This window comes from Cucurbita pepo, chromosome 16 (genome assembly GCF_057944985.1).
Source record: "Cucurbita pepo subsp. pepo isolate OVF chromosome 16, ASM5794498v1, whole genome shotgun sequence".
NCBI classification, from domain to species: Eukaryota; Viridiplantae; Streptophyta; class Magnoliopsida; order Cucurbitales; family Cucurbitaceae; genus Cucurbita; species Cucurbita pepo.
In genome coordinates, this window is record NC_141813.1 from 2338995 (window position 1) to 2344781 (window position 5787).

Consider the following 5787-nt stretch of genomic DNA (forward strand, 5'->3'; position numbering starts at 1 on the left):
TAACATACTTTGCATTCTCATCCAAAATTTCCCGTACACTTAATCATGCATATTCTAACTACCTAACGCAAATATCCTTGCATGCTAGCATGTCTTACCGATCCCTACAAGTAATTCTTGAAAAATGTTTGAATAACTACTTAGTCTGGTGATGCGTAACTTATCAAGAACGTCTTTCCACTTCTAGGAGCTTCGAATTTTCTAAAATTTTTTTGGTAGGTCTTCATTCAAGCTAGGATAAAGTGATTATCAAAATTGGTGTGAAAAACAGACAAATAAGAGCTTAAATAACCAACTAAGTTATTCCTGCCAATCATTCATTAGAGTCCAAGCCCACCACTAGTAGATAATGTCTGCTTTCGTTCGTTACTATCGCAGTCAGCCTCACGATTTTAAACCGTGTTTACTAGGGAGAGGTTTCCAGACCGTTGTAAGAATGTTTTATCCCCTCTCCAATCAGTGTAGGATCCCACAATCCACCCGTTTTGCAGGCCAAGTGTCCTCGTTGGCACACCGCCTGGTGACTAGCTCTAATATCATTTGTAACCGTCAAAGCTCACTGCTAGCAGATATTGTCCATTTTGGCCCATTATATATTGCCATCAGCCTCATAGTTTTAAAATACGTCTATTAAGGAGAAGTTTCCGCACCATTGTAAGGAACATTTCGTTCCTCTCTCCAACCACTAGCATATATTCTCGGTTTTAGTTCGTTAAGTATCACCGTCAGCCTCATAGTTTTCAAATGCATCTACTAGAGAGACATTTCCACACCATTATAAAGAATACTTCATTCCTCTCTCAAACCAGTATAGGATTTTATAGTTAGTAGTCAGGATGGCCGAGTGGTCTAAGGCGCCAGACTCAAGTTCTGGTCCTCATGAGAGGGCGTGGGTTCAAATCCCACTTCTGACAAACTTATATGTATTGTTATTGTGATAGACTGGATCGTGTAGTATCCTAGTGTAGGTTAAAGGTTCGTTATGTTATAAGTATTCCTGTCCATTCTTATTTTAAGTTGATTCACAAAATTTCTATTAAGGAGATGTATATAGAAGAATGGCTTGAACCTCCAAACTTGTGGCTTTAACCATCCAAGCTATTGCAGCCAACCGTTTGCTATAGTCTAAGCTCATCAGTTATTTATTGTCGGTCTTAAATCGTATCTATTATGAAGAGGTTTCTAGACCCTTGGAAGAAATGTTTTATCCCCTCTCCAATCGGTGTGGGATCTCACAATGCAACCCTTTTGGGGGCCAAGTGTCCTCGCTGGCACACTGTCTAATGACTAGCTCTAAAATCATTTGTAACTGTCCAAGCCCACTACTAGTAGACATTGTTCGTTTTGACCCATTACATATCACTATTAGTCTCACAGTTTTGAAACGCGTCTATTAGAGAGAGGTTTCCGCATCCTTATAAGGAATGTTTCGTTCCTCTCTTCAACCGCTAGCAAATATTCTTCGTTTTAGTCCATTAAATATTACCGTCAGCCTCACAGTTTTAAAATGCGTCTACTAGGGAGACATTTCTACACTCTTATAAGAAATGCTTTATTCCCATTTCCAACCAGTGCAGTATCTAACACTTAGTAGTTAGGATGGCCGAGTGGTCTAAGGTTCTCGTGAGAGGGCGTGGGTTCAAATCCCACTTCTATTAGGGAGGGGTGTAGATGAAGATTTACCCAATTCATTGGGGTGAGCTTACTATTTAGATTCTTTCAGCATTTGTCTGCTCTACACAACTAATTTTCACTCAAGATCCTAAGAGCTCTTCTTTCTGCGTGGAGCTCAAAATTGGTGTGAAGACGAACGAGAGTACCTCATGTACCCTCAAGCGCTTTTTTTTTTTTTTTTTTTTTTTTTTTTTTTTTTTTTTTTTTTGGTGCAAAATGACCCAAATATTCCAATTGTATTTTTTTTTCTCTATTTTTTTTTTATATTGTTATGGGGTTTGAAGAATTTGCAAAGCATTTTTTCCATCTATCTCATCAAAAACTTAATAAGTTAGCAATGTAATTATGTTGCCGGCTTAGATTGGTAGAAATTCATACCTTATGTTTTGTAAGCTTATTATTATTATTATTATTATTATTATTATTATTATTATTCATTCTTCTTCTACTCGCTAGAAGGAGGGCTTGAACGAACCTCCGACCTTGTGGTTAACAGCCACATGCTCTAACCAACTAAGCTATTCCAGCCAATCATATGTTATGGTCCAAGTCCACAGCGTTCAGTAGGGAGATATTTTTACGTTGTAAGAAATGTTTCTTCACCTCTCCGATCAATGTAGTAACTCACAATCAACCCCTTTTGAGGACCTAGAATCTTCGCTGGCACACCGCCTAGTAACTAGATCAAATATCATTAATAACAGTCGAAGCTCACTCCTAGCAGATATTATCCATTTTGGCCCATTAAGTATCACCATCAACCTCACGGTTTTAAAACGCATTTATTAGGGAGAGGTTTCTGCACCCTTATAAGGAATGTTTTGTTCCTCTCTCCAACTGCTAGCAGATATTCTCCGTTTAAGTCCTAAGTATTACCGTCAGCCTCACAGTTTTAAAATGCGTCTGCTAGGGAGACGTTTCCACACTTTTATAAAGAGGCACAAGTGCAGTATTGCACAATTAATAGTCAGGATGACCAAGTGAGAAGAGGCAAAAATTGGAACAAAAATGATATTATCACATTTGATTTGATCCTTAAAAAAATAAATAAGGAAATTTCCAACAAATGGATTGTTTTCTATATTTAAAAATATAAATGCTTTTAAAGTGGGTTAAAAACTAAAAAATTAGCCATTCTTTAGGTTTACGCTCACAAGTTTATGTGAAATTACTTCCTAAATCATTATAAACTAGTTTGAGAACCTAAATCACTAGAGTAAAATTAAGTAAAAAACGAAATGCTTCATTTTCTCATAAGTAGAAGGAGGGCTTGAACCTCCAACCTTGTAGTTAAAGGCCACACACTTTAATCAACTGAGCTACTCCAGCCAATCATATGCTGTTGTCTAAGACCACCACTAGTAGATATTGTCCGCTTTCGTTCGTTATGAGTCGTCATCAGCCTCACGATTTTAAACCACATTAGTAGGGAGAGGTTTTCAAACCGTTGTAAGAAATGCTTATTTACCTCTCCAATCAATTTGGTAACTCACAATCCACCCCACTTGAGGACCTAGGATCCTCGCTGCCACACCACCTAGTACCAACTCACAATCCACCCCACTTGAGGACCTAGGATCCTCGCTGCCACACCACCTAGTGACTAGCGCTAATATCATTTGTAACAATCCAAGCCCACTGGTAGCAAACATTTTCCATTTTGGCTCATTACTTATGGTACTCAGCTTCATGGTTTTAAACACATCTATTAGGGAGAGACTTTCACACCCTTATAAGCAATGTTTCATTCCTCTCTTCAACCGCTAGTAGATATTGTCTGTTTTAGTCCGTTACGTATCGTTAGCCTCACAGTTTTAAAACGCATCTAAATAGGGAGACATTTTTACACCCATATAAGGAATGCTTTATTCCCCTCTCAAACCAATGCAGGATTTCATAATAAGTAGTGAGGATTGTTGAGTGGTCTAAGGCGCTAGACTTAAGTTTTGGTCCTTGAGAGAGGGTGTGGGTTCAAATCCCACTTTTGACACAACTCATATTACTTTAAGGCTAATGACAATTTTACCTTTTCAAATTTAAGAGAAGTACCCGTCTAAGCACGGTAGGTAAGGTTAACTGACAACCCTTTCCATAGTAATTGCATAACCCTTTCCAACCCTTTCCATAGTAATTGCATAACCCTTTCCAACCCTTTCCATAGTAATTGCATAACCCTTTCCATAGTAATTGCATAGTAATTGTCATACAATCAACCTTTAGAAAAAGTGAGCCTATTTAGGAGCCCCTAACCATTTCCTCGTGATAGTGGCACTCATCATGATCCAAAACATTTATGTAATACCTTGTTCTCTTAACAATCAACCTTTAGAGAAAGTGAGCCTGTTTAGGAGCCCCTAACCATTTCCTCATGAAAGTGGCACTCATCATGATCCAAAACATTTATGTAATATCATTTGTAACTGTCCAAGCCCACTACTTGCATATCACCATTAGCCTCATGATTTTAAAACTCGTTTATTAGGGTGAAGTTTTCGCACTCTTATAAGGAATGTTTTGTTCCTCTCACATTATAGTTACGGGAGTAGAAAAGGTAGTGGAGTGTCTGAAGACACGGTTCACACTACTTATAGCCTGTAGAGCTAACTTGGTCATACTTGGGTGTCGTGGAGGTCTGCTAGGTTCTTAGGAGCATTAAGGTAGTTTAAATCTCTCTCTCTTTTCCATGATGCTCAAAGTTAACTCCTCTAGGCTAATTCGATCTTTGGGTACTGATATGGAATCAACCCAAGGAAAAGTTTTGAAACAAATTACCTTGATGATCAAGATCAAGAGTAAAGAAAACTCAAATCTAAACTCATGCTTTGAATCACTCCACAAGAAGTTTGATCAATATCATTTGAATGACCTTAGCATGCAAGTTCTAAACGCAATAATTTGTTATGTATCATGTATAATTTTAACAGATATAATCATCTACTTTACATAACTATTTACCGTATATAGTTTTACCCTATATAGCTTTTTATGTATAAGCTATAAATAAGTAACGGGTACAATAACCTAATCTTATGTCTATAAATTTTTTATTTTGTGTCTAATAGATCTCATAATTCAATTTTGTGTCCAATATATAATCTAGTGAATATTTTTAAAAATTTATATTAAATATACCAGATCAAATAATTTCTAAAAATTTTTAACACATCGATATCTAATAAATACATAGTGAAAGATTGAAAGACCAAACATCATCATCATGACGAAGTGGTTGGTTTGGTAGTTGAAACTGGGACAACAGTGGGTGTCGGGTGGGAATGGGAACAACAAGAAGACACGCAATACACTCTCACCTCTCCGTTTCGACCTTTATACTTTCAACTTTCAAATTTACCCAATTTGTTCATTAGATTCATTAAACAAAATGCTTTATGTATCGGTGCATTTTGTGGCATGATGTACATTTGTATGAAACCCATCTAAGTTGCATGCACTCTCAGATGTCGTACATTTGTGTTTGGGAAACTCCTCAAACATGTTGTCTATCTATTGCTCAATGAAGCATGAATGAATGATGTTTCCTCCCATGTTGACCTATGGTTGCCTCTCTCACACTCTCTTGAGAGGAGGAAACGCCAAATTGGGGTGGCAAGTGGGCAGTAACTTCGTGTTGGAATGCTACCTTGTTGATCCTGCCAGTAATCATATGCTTGTCTTAAAGATTAAGTCATGCCTGTGTAAGTATGAACTAACTCAGACGGTAAAACTACGATGACTCATTAAATTAATTAGTATGTTTGATGGTATTTGCTACTCTGATAACTATAGTAAGAGCTAATACGTGCAACAAATCCCGAATTCCAAAAGGGATGCATTTATTAGATAAAAGGTTGATGCAGGCTTTATCCTTTGCACTAATGATTCATGATAACTCGACCTTGTGCATTGATTCTATAGAGAAATATTCACGGTTTAAGATGTTCGTGCAACTTAGATCAGAAGTAGTTGAAAACAAAAGGCACTATGCAAATGATGTTTGTGTTCATGAGACTTAAACGTACCTTTCACTCAACTTTTTTAGGAAAAATTGTTGTTGTTTCTTTCTTCTTCTTCTTCTTCTTCTTCTTCTTCTTTTTTTTTTTTTTTTTTTTTTTT

The 5787-nt window shown here is 37.0% G+C and overlaps 2 non-coding genes across 2 annotated transcripts; one reads left to right on the forward strand and one right to left on the reverse strand.

Annotated features, from left to right (window-relative positions):
- The first annotated feature begins 830 nt into the window (after positions 1 to 830).
- Positions 831 to 914, forward strand: TRNAL-CAA (transfer RNA leucine (anticodon CAA)). Its single transcript has one exon. It is a non-coding gene; the product is annotated as a tRNA-Leu (tRNA).
- A 1210-nt stretch (positions 915 to 2124) lies between these two features.
- On the reverse strand, positions 2125 to 2202 carry TRNAN-GUU (transfer RNA asparagine (anticodon GUU)). The gene has a single exon. It is a non-coding gene; the product is annotated as a tRNA-Asn (tRNA).
- Between the last annotated feature and the right edge of the window lie 3585 nt (positions 2203 to 5787).